This window comes from Phyllostomus discolor, chromosome 7 (assembly GCF_004126475.2).
Source record: "Phyllostomus discolor isolate MPI-MPIP mPhyDis1 chromosome 7, mPhyDis1.pri.v3, whole genome shotgun sequence".
Taxonomy (NCBI): domain Eukaryota; kingdom Metazoa; phylum Chordata; class Mammalia; order Chiroptera; family Phyllostomidae; genus Phyllostomus; species Phyllostomus discolor.
The window spans coordinates 101669521-101691357 of NC_040909.2; the positions used below are offsets into that span (position 1 = coordinate 101669521).

At 38.4% G+C, this 21837-nt stretch overlaps 1 protein-coding gene and 1 long non-coding RNA gene across 3 annotated transcripts in view; one reads left to right on the top strand and one right to left on the bottom strand.

The window, feature by feature from the left end:
• Positions 1 to 21837, bottom strand: part of CPA6 (carboxypeptidase A6) — a 245844-nt gene that overhangs the window by 178992 nt on the left and 45015 nt on the right. The window lies entirely within an intron of this gene.
• The window catches only part of LOC118501724, a 32074-nt gene continuing 22360 nt past the window's right edge, over positions 12124 to 21837 (top strand). Inside the window, exon 1 of one of the 2 annotated variants that reach the window (XR_004904376.1) lies at positions 12124 to 12443. This is a non-coding gene — a long non-coding RNA (uncharacterized LOC118501724). The remainder of the gene's footprint in view (positions 12444 to 21837) is intronic. The other variant, XR_004904375.1, reaches the window with a different exon arrangement.

A 21837-nucleotide genomic window follows, 5' to 3' on the forward strand; every position in this document is an offset into this window, starting at 1 on the left:
AAAGAAAAGCAAAGGAACCTTATACTCAGAGCTTTAGTTTACTGCACACTAAACCAAAAGAGATAAAAATTCCCTAGGTACTACCCATGAAAGGGGAAAACAGAAGGAAAATGGTCAAAATAACACAATAAGTCATAAATAACTTTCTTTGCTTCTGAAGTTAAAACTAGTTATTCTTACCCTCTCCCTCCCCAGTGAGCAAAAGGTTCACCTTTAAAGGTCAAGTATAGAGTATTGATGCCAGTTCTGTGGCTTTGTTCTACAAGATTGCTATTTCTTCTCAGGAAAACAAAACAAAACAAAACAAAATAACTACAGCACCTGAAAACAGTTCAGGTTAAAAGTGTGTGCTTTCATTCTATTACTTTTTACTTCAGCTTCCTTAATAGGCAAGTCTGTGTACAGCTGAGATCTCCCAGACCTTCCTTGACTGATTCTCTACATGGAGCTGTAGTTTCCTGTTCTCTGACCTCTGTTCCTACTGCTGAAATTGAAGAGTATGACACCAACAGAATGAAAAAGTGACATAGGAACAGATCTCTCAAGAAAGAGAACAAATATCTCCAAGCAGAAAGACTGAAGAGAGGGAAAAATACAGTTTGTATAAAACTACTTTGAAAATGTTTTAAAAATGATAATGAGATCTTTTCAAAGTAACCATATGCTCCTGTGGTTTCTCTTGGCCTAAACGATAAAGTCCAAATTCATTGACATTTTCCTCTTTTTGATCTTCTTGCTTCTTTTTAGTCTCTCATGTATATATTTTTTCTTGTTATGGATCTGTTTTATTGCACTATTCCTTTCATTTTAGAACCTCCAGTGGGCATCTGTTTGCTACAGCAATAATTCTCAAGTATACAGGCCAGAAAGTTTGAATATAAGTTTTAGAGCTCAAAAAATATGGGTCTGAGTTCCAGTTCTGCTACTGACAAGCTGTGGGATTCTAGACAAGTAACAAAACCTTCCTAGCTTCCAGTTTCCGCATACGTAAAATGAAAATAATAATGGTGCCTATCACATTGGGTTGTGGATCAATACATGTAAACTCTTATGGCAATACCTAGCAATTGGCAACCTTCCATAGACAACTGAGATATACGTGACCTCTTGGGGTTTGTGCTTGCTCCCACCCCTATAGGCTCATCTTTTGATCTATCATCTTTCCAGTCTTACAATTTGCATTTCAGAACTACTGAACTACTTAGTTTATGGAACATGCTACACTTTTCCTTTAAAGATGGCAGACTTACATGTTTAAAGAACCAAGCTACATATGACCTCTTCAGCTGTTCTTTCTGTTGCTCAAGCACAGGTGACAGCTCCCTCTTCAGTGCTAGTTCTGTACATCTCTGCTACACTTCCCCAGCAGAGAAGATGCAAGTCCTTGCTTGGTCAGGAGAGTCACAGAAGTGGGCACAAGGTTTGCAGCAAGCCCCTCAAAGTAAGCTGTTACCTATTCTCTCAGGAAAGCAGGTCCAAGGAGACCTCAGGAGAAAAGGCTAAAGAGGGTCACTCTTGCCAGTGAAGGCCCTTGGTAGTGACCAGTGAAGCTGGGCAGAGGGAGACAAGGCCTGGAAACTCACAGCCTTGGAACCTAGACAGAAAGTTCCCATTGACTCCTCCTCATTACTACGGATGGGGGCAAGGAAGCATTTGGGGTTGGTAGTTCAATGAGTGGCAGGTCTCTGAGGGACACTGAGGGAGACCTTTCGCTCCAGAACCCAGAGTAGCACTGCAGTGAGGCAGCTGATGCTGTGGGCCTTCATGCAGCTCTGCTGGGGAGAGGTGCTGCCTGGTGGTGTGACTGTGACCTAGGCTTGTGTCCCAGAGGACCCAGGGGAGGACTGCAGTCCTGCCATCCAGGGCAATGGCGGAAAGGGAAGGGCCAAGTTCAGGTGACAGGATGTGGGATCTATGGGTCTGTAAGAATAGTTGCAACTCTTGGTTGTTCTCAAATCCCTAAAACATTCCACTGGTTGGGGCCTTAGACCTGAAAAATATACTTACTGCTATCTCTAGAACAGCAGGGCCTGAGGAAATAGCTGATATACATGGCATTATGAATCATAGGGTTTACATGTCTGTATTTCCTTTCTTTTTATACTGTAGGAGCCTTGAACATAAGCATGTGTTCATTGCTATGCCAAGCAGTGCCAAGCAGAGCAGGACCTACGTTAGATGTTCCATAAACATTTAATTATTTGGAATCAAAAAACCCTATCATCTGGCACCTGAACAGGCTCTGGATTTATTGTACTTTCCTATACAAGGCTTATTCCATCATGACTCAGCCTAGAGGTCATTGCCTTTTCACTGTCGAGACCCTATATACTGTTTCCTTCAAGGAAATCAGATTTTGAAAAATTTGGTTTACTGGACTATAATTACTAGCCATCTGTTTCCTGTTTTTATTAGACACATTTAATTGCCAGCAAAATCTTAACGGATAAATCTTCTTCTAACCATTTAACATGAACTAGTCATGATATACCATGAACTAATCAATTACCACACTTAATAGCCAAAAGAAGACTTTGGAACTTTGGTCTGCGCCGTTTCAGATTAGGCATTCTGAAACCCTGAAGCCTGATGGTGGACTCCCATTTCTGCTTTGACAGCGTCCGAGTACAACCACCAGTTCAGTGTGCCAAGGAAGGGTTTGTGGTGCCCAAATCATTTTGGATCAGAAGTGAAGACCTCCTGTTCAACAGTGTCATAGGTGGCTCGGCAAGTGGGTTCTTGATTCTCAGAAAGGACTCAGAGCTCACCTAGTTAAGCCCCTTAGCCCCCAAGTCCTTCCAAAACAGGTGAAGCAGGCCAGGGTAGACACAGGATCTAATCATTATCAGAGCTAGAACAAGGATGCAGGTATCCTAACTCCCAGCCTGCGGGAAAGTATGCTAGTATTACCCAAATTTCCTTTCTAATTTCCTCACAAAAGTTTATAAATAAAAGAATTTGAAAGCTGTATAAGGTCTTAGAGGACTATAGGTCCACATTCACACTTCCATTTTATAGACTTATAAAGGGAGACTGTGAGGTTAGGTGATTCATCTGAGGGGGAACCTCAGAGTTAGGAGGGAAACTGGGGTTAGATTTCTGGTCCTCTGACCCTTCCTCCAGTTTATTTTGGTGTGAGAATAATTGTAAATCAGTGTAATCCCAACTGAAGACAAGGTACTCTTCAGCTTTAAAGGATGGCAAGTTGCTTGAAATGAAGGTCAATATGGCATGCCCAGCCCCTCCTCCCACCATGGCTGCCATAATGGGCTGCTTACTCTTAGAAAGAGCTCCGTGGGTGCCAGGCATGAGGGGTAGAAAGATGAACCGGGTTGGTTCCTGCCTTCTAGGCCCCTGGGAGGACATGAACTTCTTAAGTAGTAACCTGTTCAGTCAGCCATTGTTATGATGATGAATCAAAAGGTAGTTGTTGAATGGTATGGACATGGTGCTCTTTTACACACTCAGAGGTTCTCCAGTGTTTGAACTGAGTTGGCACAGGTCATGCACACTTTTTCCCCTGTATATTTGCACATTACTAAAATCACCCTCCTTTAAGACTTATTGCAGAAGACTCTATATGCATATGCATTATTAATTAACATTAGTAATCTAGTTAAAAAGCCTTTATTCAGCATGGTTTTCCCCATGGTTTTATAAAATTATAAAAATTTTAATTTATTCATTTTTTTGGCTAGGAAATTGTTTTTGTTGCAATATACTGGTGCGATGTATTTTGTCAAAGTACTTTCAATAGCTTCCAATGGATTACTATATTCTTTATATTCACTTCCACAGTTCATATAGCCAGAACCATAAAAACACATTCACACCCAATAAAGGCTTTAACATTACAGTTCCTCTTCTGTTGTCCATCACTTACACACTCAGGCAATTCTCTACTGCTTTGTGAGTGTGAAAGAACTGCTCCAATTAAAGTGAGTTAAACAGCTTCTCTAAGTTATGATAGTTAGGATTATTTATAAATACAGGGCTAGCTATTCCTTCAAATTATAGTAGCTGCACTTCACTTACTTCTTATTTCAAAATGAATGTGCCTCAGTGATATACAGCGTACCCACAAAAGATATGCTCCAGTAGGAAAAAAAGATACCTGTTGGAAGGTGTGATATTCTTTTGTTTCAGAAGTTCCTTTGGAGATTTATGATCACAAAATCGCCCAATATTCAGTCATTTAAAAATATTTCTAGGAGCATTTGAGATCTTGCTTTTCAACAAATGTCATCAGTTCTGGCTCAAATTAGCTAATAAAAATTCAAGATAAAGTATTTCTAAATGTTTACTGGGCACATGACATTTTACCATGTATGAAGTGTGCACTAACAAAGCACATAATTTTGAGAGGAAGTGAACATGCAAATTCACAATTACATTACAATATGTTTGCTGAAATAGCTTACTATGGGAGCGAAGGAGAAAAGAAAAGCTGAGAGTTCCTGGGAGGGAAGTTTCTTAAAAGAGGCAGTTTGAGCAAATGCTGGAAGACTAGGTGGCTGCCTGCCTGTAAAGGATAGGGCCATGGTCCTGGAGGAAGGATCACTCTTGTCAGTGAAAGGATGGATTGGAGGCAGACCCTGAAAGCTTTCTTCCTTGTTGACCAAAGATCTATTGCCAGATCCCCTAGGAAATCACCCAGGAAAGATACTCTGAGTTACCGTCTAATTTATTCCAGTGCTAATTACAAATTGACTGTTTACTACCACATTCTTAAATAAACATATTTATTATTAACAGCTGAAACTAGTCCTTTACCAATATGATTCTTCTTAAACACGGCAATATTATTTAACCATATATTGACAAGTGATTATTTTTTCAGAGGTTTATTTGCACGAAGACTAAAGAAAGAGGTGGGTTTAAGAAATGATTAGATGGATAATTTGATCCATTTATATGCGTACACAGATCCCACAACTCAGCCCAGGAATGAGAAGTAGGCAACAATCATTTTCAAGCTGCCAAGAGCAATATTATAGAATCTATGCTGAGGTAATAGACCTCTTCAGGAATTTAATTTAGAAATAATTTTAATTATTAGTTTAATAATTAAACTACCTTAATAATTAAAATTATAAACTAAATCTAGTTGGTCAGCTAATAACATCCTCCCTCCTTCCCTCCTTCCTCTCCTTCCTTCCTTGTTGAGCATTGATTACTTCCTAGAGTAACAGAAGGGCAGACATTCAAAAGGGACTAATGAGTTTCCCACAGACATTAGTGCTTCCTGCTTGTAGTAGTGCAACTAAGAGCAAAAAAGGAAATACAAAAACTAATATAAGGACAAAAAACATAGCACCTGGGAACCATATAATGTGGAAACCAAGAACGCTCAGCATTTGAGTGTCTCTAAATAATAACTGACAACAATTATAGTCACTCATGCTCACAAAAGGCTAAATATCGGCCTAGCATTTAGTTAGGATGTGTTACATTTAGAATGATTTTGTACCAAAACAGCTAAAATAAAAATATTGATGTTTATGTTGTTCTCAGCTCCTGCAAAACTAGTCTATGTGGAATAACATTGTTTGAGGGGTCTGAGCAATCGCTCCAAGTACTTATCCACGATACAAAATATATACTATTAGCAAAGTTAACATAATATTATTAAAACCAAGGCTATTAACATATGAACTCACTGATAAGCCATTGATTACTGGTATAGACAAACCTCACTCTCCCAGATATAGAGCTTCCTGAGATATGTGAGTGCAGTAGGGACAGTTGAAGAGAGAAGAAAAAAACAAGAATATCACAATTACAAGAAAAACCAGTACAGATCAGAGTATCTATTAATAGTTGGATCAAGGTATTATTTTTGCCTACTAGCAAGGATGTGAATAGATACCTATGTCTTTGTGTGTATGTGGGTGTGTCTACTCTACAGGGAAACAAGTCAATATCAAGTATCTGTTGTTACCCACTGTTTTCCTCAAGTTACCTGAACTGTTTTGGGAGCTGGGAAGCAATCTGAGGTATCCTGAATGAACATGGGAATAAAGGCAGGGAAGTAGCAAAGAAATCTAGTAGGTGATACTGGAAATGAAACGTCAAATACCAATTTCCATATATACATTTTATCTGCATTGTCATGGTTCTGAGTGTTCTGAGAAAGGAAACACTTGTATGTTAACAATTCATCTATATATACAAACATAAACCCACACATGGTTTACCCTCTTTGTCCTTTTTATAATCCAAGAGGATAGTTGGGAGATAGCTTCAGTTTTATTTGGTGAGGAAAAACAAGAGTTTTCTATATTTGATGTGAGTTCTTATTCTGACTGGTAGTTGCAGTTGCCATGGAGTCCAGAGCTGTTTTCAGAATGATCTATCATGTAATCATGAAAACAGGCACCTTGAAAACAATCACCTCAATCTTGCTTCTAGCTCACAGTGGTGCCCAGCTCATAAGAGGTGCTCACTTAAGATGTATATGTATGTGTGTGTGTGTGTGTGTGTGTGTGTATTAGAATCTGCCTGCATATTTTTTTTCAGTTGTCTATAACCATGTACCTCCTTCCTCAGCCTGGGTTTTATGTTTCTCTGACATCCTTTTACCTCCTTCATCAGGCACTACCCTTTGCCCCGCAGCTTCCAGGACTACAGTGGCTCTTCAGGAAGATCCTTCCCAGTGGCATCACACTGCTGTACGCATCTGTCTAATACTAGCAGAGAGACAGTGTTTTGGCTCCTTAATGTCAGCTAGCATTCTGTAGGGTTCATTGGTGATGCCAACAAAAATTACTAAGAATCAGGCTGAAGTACTTAAAGTAAAAAAATAACATAAGATTTTGTACCAAATTTTTTTAGGTATTGCAGAGGTACTGCTGCTTTGTTATATGCCTTCATTCTAGTCTCATATTTTATGTATTTGTGGAATTAGCTTTGCCAGCTGATTAAAGAACATGATGTCCTTGAATCTGAAACCCACCAGAGTATAATTTGCTATAGAAGAGACTATGGGAGAATTTTTTTTTTACTTTTGCATTACTAATAAGACCATTAACAGCATTATTTACAATATCCAAGTGCTGGAAACAGCCTAAGTGCCCACCAATAAATGAGTGGATCAAAAACTGTGGTATATTTACACAATGGAATACCATGCAGCAGAAAGAAAGAAGGAACACCTACCCTTATTGACAGCATGGATGGAACTGGAGAGTGTTATGCTAAGTGAAGTAAGCCAGGCAGTGAAGGACAAATACCATGTGATCTCACCTATAAGAAGAACCTAATCAACAAAACAAACAAGCTGGCAAATTATAACCAGAGACATTGAAATGAAGAACAAACTGACAGTGACCAGAGGGGAGAGGGATAATGGGGAAAAGAAGGGGCAGGGTCAAGCCAAGGAACATGTATAAAGGACCCATGGACAAAGACAATGGTGGGGGTGGGGAGGATTGAAAGTGGAAGGTGAAGGGTATGTAGGGCAGTGGAGAGTAATGGGGGAAATATGGGGACAACTGTAATTGCACAACAATAAAAACATTTTAAAAAAAAATCATTTGACATTAGAGCTTCTCCCTTGTGTGGCGCAGAATATTATCTAGGTTTTCTTCAGCACTGCTCTTCAACATGTGTGCTTACCTATATTCTAAAAGAGTTTTAAAGAACTATCTGCTTATACTTTTAAAAGTTAGTGCCTCATAGTTTTCATCATAAGTTTAAATAGCTGCAATGGATATAGTCTTTCAGTGTATTGTAAATACTGGAATTTAAAAATACATCACACTTTTAAATGTATCAAAAGGAATCCAAATTTCATGTAACTGAGAAATTTTACACCCTTTTTCTCTTTGAACCCATATTTTCATTCTATTTCCTGTAAAAAGTCTTTTTCTACCACCTACAAATCTTCTCGATCACCCTTTTACACTTCTGTGCAACCCAAAGCATTGTATCCACAATGTATCCACTATGTATCCACATCTCAAGCCAGTAACCAAGAAGTCATCCTTTCTTTTATCTTCCTCATTCATCCTTTCTGTCATTAACTCCTTGTTACTCTGCCTCCAGTATCAAGCCAAAGTCTCTCCAACTCCCCCAGGGGTCTGCTAGAATTCCTGAGAGGAAGTTTGCCAGAGAGCATGTCTCATCTAGAAAGCATCATTGATGAAATGCCAGTAACCTAGGCACCAAACCAGTCTGAAGTTTGGCTTGGAACAAAACTGAGATGCTTTATTCCAAGTCCCATTAAAGGATGTTTTGCTTTGAAAATTGATGAAATGCCAAACTGGAGTCTTCCTTGAACAAATAAGCCCTAAATGCCTCATTTACATTAAACGTATAGAATTTTTTAGGTACTGCAGAGGAAGGCATTATTTCATTAAGTTAAAAAATATAACTTTTTATGTAACAAAGGGAGTTTCAAAAGTTGAAAGTGACTTGGGAGCTATAGAAAATTCTGCAGTAAGAACAATTCAGCTAGATGTGATTTGAAGGTACAGGTACACTGGGCAGCTAATGAAATGGAGCCCAGCAGGAAATATAAAAAGATGAACTGCAGAAAAGGCAAAAGGAGACTGGGATGAAAGCAAGGATATTATAGCAGGTCTTAATTTTTTGGTCTTGTTTTTCCTCACATTCGTCTGCTTTTCTACTCTCTTCAGCAGCAGTGAAACAGATCTTGAAGGGGCAAAATACAGGATACTCAACATTTCTGATACTAGGATAGAAGACAATTTTCCATTTGGATCTGAAGGGTCAAGATTATATCAGTTTAACTTTGCACTCTCTTTGAGTTGTTTTATTATTATTATTATTTTTTTATATATTTTATTGATTATGCTATTACAGTTGTCCCATTTCCCCCTTAGAGTTGTTTTATTATTTTTATCCTCAGAAAATAATAGCATTTTAGTACAGGGAATGAAATAGACTTAATTCAGTAAAATTCATTTAACAGAGACAAATCGAGTGCCTCTAGTGCACCAAGGCATTGAGAGGCTGGCACTGACCAAAGACACTATAAAGAGGCAAAAGACATACACAAATGCCTTTCCCCTCCAGAAGCTTTAAATAAAATCATTGTATAGCAAGTCCTCACTTTACATCATTGATAGGCTCTGTGACTTTAAGTGAAATTATGTGTGATGAAACCAGTTTTACCATAGGCTGATTGATATAAACTAGAGTTACTGTGCTATATTATATGTACCATTTTATATAATTCTCAGAAAAACCCTATGACGCAGGAACTGTGAACTCCACTCCATATTGTGAAATCTGACACTTGAAGGGTTAAGTTCAGTGTTATATAGCTTGTGAGTGGTAGAGTCAGGATTTGAACCGACGTCTGATTTCATGGATTTCATGACGTCTGAGGAGATAGGTTGTATCACAGAGCCTAACAGCATTCTCCAGAAACACAGTAGAGAAGGTGCCTGCCGTGGCTACAAGCTTATACTAGAACTCCAAGATCACTTTAATGCTTAAGTCCCACAGCTGCCATTAAAGCAAGAAGCCAATTATTTTGCTAAAGAATCTAAACTGAAAAACTACTTCTGCCTGGCATCATATTCATACCAGGAATTTGACTCCAGATAAGTTCTTCTGAACCTGGATAGAGACTATATGACTAGCTGTCTCTGCTGATTTACTGAGCATTTAAAGCTTCCATGCAAAGATACAATGACAGCGGTGCTGGCTGTGGGTATGTTTTCCTACCAGACACAGCCTGCTCATTGCTGGGTTGGCCACCCTCCTCATCCTGCTGGGACCCTTCCCTTTGCCCACTATAGAGGGGAAGCATGCCTGCAATTCTGGAAGCTACGTTAGTGACTGGTGTTCACTGGAGCTGGTTTTGCTCCTCTTTCTTCTTATCTCACTCTCCCTCAAAACTTATATTCTAGTTAAATTCTTCCAATTCAGTTCTTACCACCCTAGTCACTTGTCCTTTCACCCCTCCCCTGCTCCACCAAAACCAACTCCAACCTGCCCACAAATTCTTAAGGATCCAATTGCCTAATTCCCTCAGCACTGTCAGGAAACGCTTCTCTGGAGCATTTGTCTTAAAAGAAGGAATTCCTCAAACCACTGGAATGGCTTTTTATTTACTTATTATTATTTTTTTTGCAGTGATAGTTGAGTCTAATTTGAGCCATTTTGGGGTTTGGGAAAGAGACTTTGTGCAAATGCTCCAACCACTTTCCATCCTGAGACTGCAAGGCCTCTTTGCCCTGAAACATATTTGCTCCTTTGGCAAATTCAAGGTCTGTTCACTTTAAGATGAGCAAACTCTTATTTTTCTGCTAAGAGCCACATTCCAAAATTACAGTGCTCTCAGGTATGGCATGACACACTTCATTTCTATGTCAACTGGGTCACTAGATGAATATTTATTGGTCTTTTGCTTTTTCATTGGCTTATGGGAGTGTTAGCAGGGGGAAGTGAGAACATTCCTTATTAGTTCATCTGCACAGATACGATTCTTTCAGATAGCTCACAAACGCAGGGGGGCAGCTCTCCTTTCACTTCGCACCACATGGCATCCCACAGGGTCTGCACTTATAAGGTTCAACCTGCATTCAAATAAGGCTGAAAAGAAATCACATCTCATTTACTAAAATACCAAGCTCAGACAAGTCTACATCTTTCTTTAAACCCCTGCTCTTAATCTCTGTGACTGTTTGGACATGTCAGATATTTTATTTTTTAAGATGATATAGTAACTCTGCAGGAACTTCAAAAGAGGGGGGATGGCTTGTGTCAGACCACTCTGCTTTGGGGAGAGGATTACTGTATTGCCATTTAGTTTGCAACTTGGACACTCAGCTACATTATAAAACTTTTATAGATTAACTGCACAGAAATAACTGGCACCAGTTGTAATAGATTCATTTGAGTTATTTTTCCTAGACAGGCTTTTACATGCCTAGTGGACATTCCTTTAGAGCACTGAACTTTAGCACCAGAAATAGTAAAAGAGTTATTTAAAGAGTTATAGTAGTTATGAACTATTATAGAGTTATGAATTCTATTTTATAAAACTATATTGCTATTTAAAATGTGTCCAGTATAAGAGATTTTGAATGCTTTGAAAAGACTTTGAAATTTGTATTTATTACTATTAATAAAAGTATTAGATCAGAGCCCTGGCTGGCGTAGCTCAGTGGATTGAGTGCAGGCTGCGAACCAAAGTGTCACAAGTTCGATTCCCAGTCAGGGTACATGCCTGGGTTGCAGGCCATGACCCCCAGCAACTGCACATTGATGTTTCTCTCTCTCTATCTCTCTATCTCCCTCCCTTCCCTCTTTAAAAATAAATAAATAAATTTTTTAAAAAGTATTAGATCAGGAATATTTGACATTCCAATTCTAGCAACACTTCTTCCCTAGTACCAAGGAAGATGGGCATGGCATGTATCTGTATCTACATCTATGAATCCCCATCCCCACATATTGAACTGCACTGCACTATTCTTGGGTATCACTCACACTGAGGTCTGTCAATGATGACCCCTTTCCAGGAATTGTGTAGGATATAATCTTCTTAGTTTTCCATAGAGGACCTGGAATCTTGCAATATAATTCTTGGTTTTTCATGAGAGGTACTTACTATTTATCAATTCGGAACATTTGTGAAGAGAGGAATACTTTGCCATCCATAAATTACCAATGAATGAGTTATTAGTGTTCAATAGCAGCTACTCCACTCCTTCATATTCGTTCCTGTTGAAGGCCTCTCTTTATTCACTCTCAAAGCACTGTTTATCTTGCTGCTAGTGAAGAGTAAGGTACACTGGGGTCCAGAACTGGACTTCGACTGCAGTTTCCACTGTACCAGTATAGCGTGCTTGGAGCAGCAGGAGCAAGCTGCCCTGGAAATCGCTGTCAGTGACAACGCTGGGTACATGTAGAAGCGTAAAAGCCAACTCACAAATGAATGTTTGGAGCACAATCTGCATCTCAATATCTTCCTGTGTGTTATGTGTCACATACATGTGGTATACATTTGTATGTGTATTTTTGCATATATATGTACATATGTTATTGTTTGGGAGTTATTATCATTATTCCGCTAGAGAAAATAATCAAGTGCCCAGGGTGGTTAATATCTAGACAACAATGGATAGCCATCCAGAACACATCAATCTTGACTTTCTATTTCACATAATGCACAAAAATTAATTCTGGGTGGATTGTAGCTGTGAGGAAAGGATAAGATTTAAAAAATAACAACCTTTAAATATTCCGTATACTCAACAGAAATTCATCAAAATGTTCACCAGAAGACCCAGACCAAGATGTATTCAGCAGTAATATTTGTCATCGCCCCAGTCTGGAAACAAGCCAAGATCCGTCAACAGCAGAATGCACACACTGTGGTGTGAGAATGAGTGAATTCCAACTACGTGCATGAACACAGACACCACTCCACACAATGGCAAGTGAAAGACACCCAGACATAAAGAGTATGGTTCTGTTACTATAAAGTTCATACACAGATAAAAGTATGCTATGGTAAATGTTAGGATGCTAGTTATTCTTGGGAGGAGGGGTAGAGACTGCGTGAAATTCAAGGGAACTCCTAGGTGCTGGTTATATTCTGTCTTGGTCTGATTGTTAATAACACAGGTGTGTTCACCTCTTGAAAAGCCATTCAACTGAACATGTATGGTTTGCATAGTTTTTTGGTATATTATACTTGTGTATTATATCAATAAAAAATTCACATAATAAATAGCCCCAAACATTCCAAGAACCAAAAGCATTTTACGTACATTCAATCCATGAGAGCTTATCAACTAAATGGTCCTTGGTGTTAACCTGCCTTTTACATTTAGAAAGGACATTTTTTGCCCAAATTAAACATATGCTTTTGTGTTAAAAATCTTACTTGATATTTGGAAGGGAAAACACTCTTGAGACATAATGCTTCTAGGCATCTGTTTTGAATGATTTTAATGTCTCTGAAAGTCTTTTTATTGATAATGTGCTAAGCCAAACATTTTCAATTTTATATCATGGACTCGAACACTACTATGCCTTTCACTCCTAAAAGATCAACAAATACTTATGCTAATCACTCTGAAATTTGGGATGCCAGAGTAGAAATCACTGTCTTTGTATAGTAGTAAAGCTGCAAAATGCCCAGGGGTATCCACAGCTGTCATGCTTTCAATGGATAAGAAGCCACAATCAAAAACTGCTTAGCTAAAACAGCCTCCCCAAATTAAGCAGCATGCTACCGAGTTTTTGTTTGTGTTTGTATAGTTGGCTGTCTAGTTCTTGGAGAGCATTTCCTCATATAGTTCAGCCTAATATTAGGCTTAGATCCAAGGATGTTAGGACTTAATTGCTCATTTCCTCTGTAAGTGGTTCAGCATGTTATTACTTGGCTACAATTGTTGATAGTGATCAAAACATAAACTTAAAGGTGGGGTGTGCTAGGGACTATGTATTGTTTTTGATGGTAGCCATGGTGGCTGAGGCACACATATAAACTGACTTGCATGCAGGCTGAACTCAAAGCTATTCACTGTCCTGGTCTAAAGATTAGTATCTTTATGCCTATTTTAGGTCAGTCTGAACAGAGGGCTAGTTTAGATTTGAGTTAGGAATGTCATCTGTATCCAACCACACCAAATGTAATTTAACTTAACGAATGTTTTAGTGTTTGCTATTTCCAAGGCTAAGAAGTAACCTTATAAGCTTTTATATAGTTATACAAAACCATGTATATATATATGTATGTGTTTCATATGAAGCAATAAGAAACACACACATATACATACATGGAAACATCCATCATCAGGAAAGAAGTCATTTGGGTATAGATTCTTCTTTATGTGCTTTTATTTTAAAAAATATTTATCCAGACACGACTTGTCTTCCAAGTTCTAGTCCTATATTTTCATCTGTGTGCTAGGTATTTCCACTCTGAATGGTCCTCTCTTACCTCAAAAAGAGCATATCTAAAACTCAGCCCTGTACCCTCAGACCTAACTGGTTTCCTACTTTAGCAATCATATGTACTGTCAATCTTTCAGTTACCCAAGGTCCAAAGCTTTGACTCTCATTGTAGTGTTAGTTTGCATTTGTCTAATGGTTAACCATGTTGAACCCTTTTTCATGTGCTAAGGTGACCATTTGTATATCTTCTGCAGCTCAGTGTTCATATCTTTTGCCTTTTTTAGCTGGGTTGTTTGTTTTATTATTCTTGAATTTTAGAGTTTTTAAAATATTCTGGATACAAGTCCTTTATCAAATACATGTTTTATAAATATCTTTTCTCAGCCTGTGGCTTGTCTTTTTATTCTCTTAACAGTATTTTTCCAAGAGCAGAAGTTTTTCATTTTAATAAAGTCAATTCTGTTCTTTCTCTTTAAATAGGTGGCACTTTGGTATCAGATATAGAAAACTTTGTTTAGTCCAAGGTCACAAGGATTTTCTCCTGTGTTTTCTTCAAAAAGTTCTATAGTTCTAAATTTTGCAGTTAGGCTTAAATCTATTTTGACTTAGTTTTTATAAATGGTACACTGTATGATTTTTAATTTTTCTGCACCAGAGTATCCAGAACCATTTATTGAAAAGACTTTCTTTGCACCTTTGAAAAAATTCAGTTGACCATATTTGTGTGGTTCTATTTCTGAACTGTGCACAGGGTGCTATTGTTTTAATCGTTTGTCTCTTCCCCAATAGCACACTGTCTTGATTACTACAGTTTTTTAAAAAGCCTTGAAATCATGTATCATTAAGTCCTTCAACTTTGTTCTTTTTTTAAGGATGTTTTATTGATTATGCTATTACAGTTTTCCCAATTTCTCCCCTTTTATCCCCCCACCGCCCACAACCCTTCAGCATTCCCCCACCTTAGTTCAAGTCCATGTGTTGTACGTATAAGTTCTTAGAATTCTCTTTTTCCCATACCTCTCCCCATCTATTTTATACCTACCAGTTATGCTTTTTATTCCCTGTACCTTTTCCCCCTATTCCTCCCCTTCCCCTCCTCACTGAAAACCCTCCACATGATGTCCATTTCTCTGATTCTGTTCCTGTTCTAGTTGTTTGCTTATCAACTTTGTTCTTTTTTTTCTTTTAATCATTGTTCAAGTACAGTTTTCTCCCTTTTACTCCCATTCCAGCCCACCCACCCAACCCTCCCCACTTCCCTCCCATTACCACCCTCCCTCTAGTTTTTGTCCATGTGTCCTTTAAATTTGTTCCTGTACACCCTTCCCATTCTTCCCTGAAACTCCCTCTTCTCTCCCCTCTGGTCACTGTCAGCCTGTCCTCTATTTAAGTGTCTTTGGTTATATTTTGCTTGTTTCTTTGTTTTGTTGTTTAGGTTCCTGTTAAAGGTGAGATCATATGGTATTTGTTTTTCACTGCCTGGCTTATTTCGCTTAGCATAATGCTTTCCAGCTCCATCCAAGCTGTTGCAAAAGGTAGGAGCTCCTTCTTTCTTTCTGCTGCATAGAATTCCATTGTGTAACTGTACCATAGTTTTTTAATCCATTCATTTACTGATGGGCATCTAGGTTGCTTCCAGCATCTAGCTATTGTAAATTGTGCTGCTATGAACATTGGGGTGCATAGGTTCTTTTGGATTGGTGTTTTAGTGTTCTTAGGATATAGTCCCAGCAGTGGAATTGCTGGGTCAACTTTGTTCTTTTAAAAAATCATTTGGCTTTTCTAGTTCCTTTCATTTGAACATGAATTTTAGAAGCAGCTTGTTAATTTCTTTTACTTTTTTAAAGATATTTGCTAGGATTTGATTGGGATTGCACTGAATCTATAGATCAATTTGGATAGAAAAAAAATTGCTGTCTTATTCATTACTCTATACATAATACATTTTTTTCCTTGAACCTCTTTGAGGATTTTCTCTTAATTCCTGGTTTTAAGCAATTTGTTTATGTTGTAACTTGGATCAGTTTCCTTCATGCTTGTGCTCCAGGTTCATTGAGTTTCTTGGATCTGTGAGTTTAAGTTTTCATCCAGTTTATAAAAGTGTTTGGCCATTATTTCTTCAAATATTTTTTCTGCCCTCTCTTGGCCATTGGGAACTTCCATTACATGTATATCAGGCTGCTTCATGTTTTCCCACAGTTTAAAAATTTTCTGGTCATATTTTTATTTCTCTGTGTTTCAATGTAATGTCCTCAAATTTATGAATATTTTATTCTGCATTATCTAATTTCATATTCATCCTATTCAGTGTATTCTTTTAAAATTATAGGTGCAGTTTTCATCTCTAGGATTCTAGTTTGTGTCTTTTTAGTATTTTCTATGTCTGTAGGTATGCCTGATCTTTTATTTACCTCCTTGGACATATGGAATACTGTTATAATGACTGTTATGTTCTTGTCTATTTATTTGATCATTGGTAGCATTTGTGGGTCACATTCTATTGATTATTTTTTCTCCTTATTATGGCTCATATTTTCCCACTCTTGCACGTGTGCTAATATTTGATTGGATGCCAGACATTGGGGATATTGCATTTTTTGGCTCCTGGACATTTTTTGTATTCTTGTAAATATTTCTGAGCTTTTTCCTTAGAAACTGTTAAGTTACTTTGGAATAATTTGATTTTTTCAAGTCTTGCTTTACAGCTTTGTTAGTCAGGATTAGAGCAGCCCCTATTCTACAGCTACCTTTATTCCACTACAGAAGGTAGGACCTTCTTAGCACACTCCTTGATGTTCTGTGAATTATGAAGATTTTCTACCTTGTTCCTTGGGAAGATAAGCTATTCCTTCCCTACCCAAGATACAAGAATTGCTTTCTTCTAATCCTTTGGGTGGTTCCTATTCCAGGTTTGGGTATTTTCTTCACATACATTTGTTTATTAGTACTTACCTGAACATTTGAGGGACCCCTCTGCTGATCTCTGGAACTCTGTCTCTTTCTTTCCTATACTCTTCCTTGTACTTCCTTTCTTGTACTCTTCCCGGTAAGCTCTTGCCGCCTTGGACTCTGTGGTTTCCTCAGCTCAGGCCGACTGCTAGGCTCACCTGGTTTCCTAGTTCTTAAGCTGCTGCCTGGAAACCACTGCCTGGTCAGTGAGCTGGAGCAATCACAGTGCTGGCCTCTGTGTGTCCTCTCTGTGACCACTGCCCTCTCATATCTGATGTTCAATATAGGAAAACCATAGTTAATATCTTGTTTTCTTTAGTTGTTTTAGGCATGAGGTTATATCTAATCCCTGTTTCTCCATCTTGGTCAAAAGTAGAAGTTGCCGTGCTTTTTTATTTATTTACTTTTTACTGTACCTTTTTAAAACTCTTGTGTGAATCTTTGTCCAGCTCGTTGATCACTATATCATCTGACACCTGAAACAGTGACCATTGTAGGGTGTCTAACCAGTCTTACTTTCCTTGGATTTTGCAATTCATTCACTCCAACTCAGTCACAGTAAATTTTATATACTTTCTTCTAAACTAGGGAAAACTCCCTTGTGCCTTCAGGATGCAATTCAAATTCCTAGTCTGGTATGCAAGATCCTCCACAATCTGACCTCCACGTATATTTCCAAACCTACTTTGTACTATTCCAGCCAGGCTGAACTAAATAAGGCTTCCCAACATTCTTTGTACATAACAGTCTCTTCACCTTGTTATTATATTCCCCCCAAGAGGAACCCTTTCCTTTATGTCTATTCTTGGTAAGCAGGACAGTAATTTAGTAAGTAACTTAATATATCTAAGTAACTTAACAGCTTCTCATAACAAAGTTCAGGAATTCAGGTTCTTTTCATTCATAAAAATTAGTTTTTGATGAAATCTGATTTTTTTTCTCACTAGGTGATATATACCATTTGTTATCAGAAGTTTGTTCTATACATCATTACCCTCATGCTTAAGTTTATCACTGTGTCCTGCATTTACTAAGCTCTTGTAGGAGCTTAGTAAATAGTTCATGGTCATTCTCTGTCTCATTCATATTCTCCCACTAAAAATGCAAATATAAGCTACCTATCCCTGATAACCTGCCAGCTCCACAAATTAGCTTCAAAAGAATGAGCTATAGGGACTTTCCCTTTAAGATCTCAGCTCTCATTTGCAACAACATGGATGGACCTAGAAGGTACTGTAGTAAGTAAATTAAGTCAGACAACGAAGGACAAATACCATATGATTTCACTTCTACATGGAATCTATAAAAAACAAAATGGACAAAACAGAAACAGACAAAGAAAATACAGAGAAGAAACTGATGGCTGCCAGAAGGGAGAAGGGTCAGGGGATAAATGAAAAAGGTGAAGAGGAATAAGAGGTACAAACTTCCAGTTGTGAAATAAGTATCATGGGAATGTAATGATGTACAGCAGAGTGAATACAGCCAATAACACTGTAATCACTTTGTACAGTGACAGATGACCACTAGACTTATTGTGACCACTTTATAAGGTATGTAAGTGTTGAATAACTATGTTGTACACCTGAAAATAATATAATATTGTATGTCAACTATGCTTTAAAAAAAGGTTCTCACCTCCTTTACCATTTCCCCCTCAGAAACAGATCACGAGTAGCCTCACATATGGAATGATTTTACGACAGGCTGTGGAATGCCAGTTAAACACCTGATTGCTGATGACACAGCAGAAACACTTCAGCCTCTCTCCAGCTCAAGACTGACCTGGTGCCTGGGAATTCAGGACTCTAGTACAGGTCCCAGTCAACTTCAACCCCAGTGAAACAGGAACTTGCCCACTCTCAGCAAGTGTGGACACCCCCAAAGCAGAGGCCTTTTTGGCTGGGGTATCCAGATATAGCAAACAGTTCCCAGTAGCCTAAAGAGACTTTTTCTCTCTCTCCCACGCTGAGATTCTCAGTCATCTTCCTGATGTAGCTAGCCCAGTGGTTCATGACATGTTTTTTTTTTTATTGTTGCACATATTAAACAATTAAAATGGTTAACTACCATGATGAAATTACAGCTCATGGCACCTGTAAAAGAATCCACTGTTGTCATTCTTACAGTCCCTCCTAACTTTCCTGGTTTGTGGTGGATGCCATCACCTCCTCGAGTTCCCCTGAGGTGACCCAAGGCACTGCTCTTTATCCTGGCCATTCCTTCTTCCTGGAATGGTCTTCCCCCGGACATAGGCATAGCTTCCTCTCTCACTTTATTCATAGCTCTAATCAGCTGTCATTTTATTGACAAGGTCTTTCCTGATCTCACCAGCTAAAATAGCCCTCATTTTCCACCATTTCCCTTTATTTCCTTATCCTGTTGGATTTCATTATAGCACGTATAGCCACTTGAAACATTTATTGGTTTGTCTGTCTCTCCTTCATCAAAATATAAATGAAGTCTGTGTTCTAGAATAATGACTGGCATATAGTAGATGCTCAAAGATCTACGTTGAATTAATGAATGAATGACTGGCTAGAATACTTTTCGCTGATCACTCTCCGTTGAATTAATGAATGAATGACTGGCTAGAATACTTTTCGCTGATCACTCTCATTTAGATTCATGAAGCAAAATTCTCTGGTTAACACACAGTAATTTTGGTTTCAGCAGAGCATTCCATAACACCCTTAAACCTTCTGACTTCTCTCACCAAGCAGTGCCCACACGAGTAGCCAACGTGAGTGGTTCAACTCATGAGTGGTTCATGAGTGGCTCAACATGAGTGGCTCAGCTCAACTACCTATTTGAGAGATAATACCATGATCTCACAGGAAGCCCTTGGGACCCTTCTGTTGGTCACATTTTTCCTTTTGCCTGGCTGCTAGCACTGATCTGTCATTTACTGCATTTTGCTGTGAATAATGTGCATCCACATTTTCAGCCCAAGCCTTCAAGGAAAAAAATCTTTCATTTTAATTAAAAAATTAATTATTTATTTATTTATATTTAGAAACAAAACCAATGATTGTATTCCAGGGCATTATTTTTGATCCGAATATAGTTCTTGCTTTCTAGAGTTACACTTTTAATATGTAAGCATGAATAAAAGAATTTAAAACATTTATATAGATACAGAATTAGTACTACTCATGTATAATGTGAATCCTTATTTTTCCCTCAAAAATTTGGGTAAAAAAGCATGCATTATATGTGGAAAATACTCAGCTCTCATGAAAGTTGGTCCAGAGTATACAAATGTTAATTTTTTTTTACATATAGATACACATGTGTAGACAAAAAGGAAGTAAGAATTACATACATATAATGGGGAGGAGGCTAGGGAGGACAGCAGGAATTATGACCTTCTGGGTCCAGGGTCAAGACCTGCCTGCCCACAGCTCCAATGTAGAAGGTGCCAGAGCCTTTCCCCTTGAGGGTGTGTAGATTCTCAAGCAAAACTGTAATAAAACAAAACAACTCAATTTTGTGTTTACATGTTTGACGGTTGTGCTCCAAGTGGGGATGCTGTGATTTCAAACCATATGAAAGAGCAGTTTACATGCAGAGGCGGTTCGTATGGGACATGTTGGGTGAGGAATAAACTTATGAATCCAAGTTTAATACATAAGGGGAGAGGCTGGGAGTGGTTTTTCAAAATATGCAAGATATCGTGAAATCTAAGAGGTTGGGACAGGAAAATACATAGAACTGACTTTTATACAGTATTGAAGAAGTCAGAAAAGGAATTCTGAAGAACAAAACACAGTTAAACTAAATTCTACAGGTAATGGTTATCCATGTATGTTTTTACTCTGGGCCTTCAGCCTCTGGGTCAGAGGCCAAAAGAATCTCATTATTTATTCAAAGTTGCCTTTACCTCTCTGGGCTCTAACTTCTCCTGAATTTACATAAATAACAGGAATTTCCCACAAGATGCCTTAGTGGACAGAGGGTACCAGATAATTACAGTGACCAAGTTATCCTGGTGTGTGCAGGACTTTTCAGTACTAGCACTAAAACTCCCCTATCAGGGAAACCACTCAGTTCTGAGCAAACTGGGATGATTGTCACCCTTCAGATATTGACCTGTGGGCTGACCAGCCCCAAGTTAACAGATACAACCCAGGAAGGTTTTCTGGGGTTTTGTGATCATTGCCTGATGTACTGAGAGAAAAACAATGACTCTGAGTCAGAGTCAGAGGATCTGAGCTGGTGGGGCAGCTTTGGGGTCTGGCAGAATTTTCTTTTCTTTTCTTTTTTTAAAGATTTTATTTATTTATTTTTAGGGAGGGAAAGGGAGGGAGAAAGAGAGAGAGAGAATCAATGTGTGGTTGCCTCTCACATGGCTCCCACTGGGGACCTGGCCTGCAACCCAGGCATGTACCCTGACTGGGAATCGAACCTGCAATGCTTTGGTTTGCAGCCTGCGCTCAATCCACTGAGCTATGCCAGCCAGGGCTAGAATTTTCTTTTTTATCAGATTCTATTTTTGTTGTTTTTTAGCCCTGTGACCTTTTGCAAATCGCTTGACTTGTTCGACCCTTGGCTAATAGGGTTGTTGGTTGTACAAATTAAATATGCAAACATGGAAAGTACTTAGTGCTGTGCCTCATATTTAGTAACTACATATTTAATAAGCTGTGACAGATGGAACCTCATCATTATCATTCATGTGGGCTTTGGAGGCAAGGGTTCAGGTTCTGGCTCTTCTGTTGTCTATTACATGAGCTTGGAAAGGTCATTTCACTTCCTTCAGTCTCAGTTTCCTTATCTGTAAAATGAACATGACTATAGCAGCTGTCCTTGTTCCAAAGGGTTATTATAAAATCAAGTGAGACAATGTGGGTTCGGAGCAAAGTAAACAGTAAAACATCATTATAATGCAAGATTCAGGAGGTACTACTATGTCCATGATGAATAAGGAACTGGGCCTCCTGAAATAAAATGGATAACAGCAGTTATATTTATTTTAAAAGCCATCACTTAACATACTGTGTG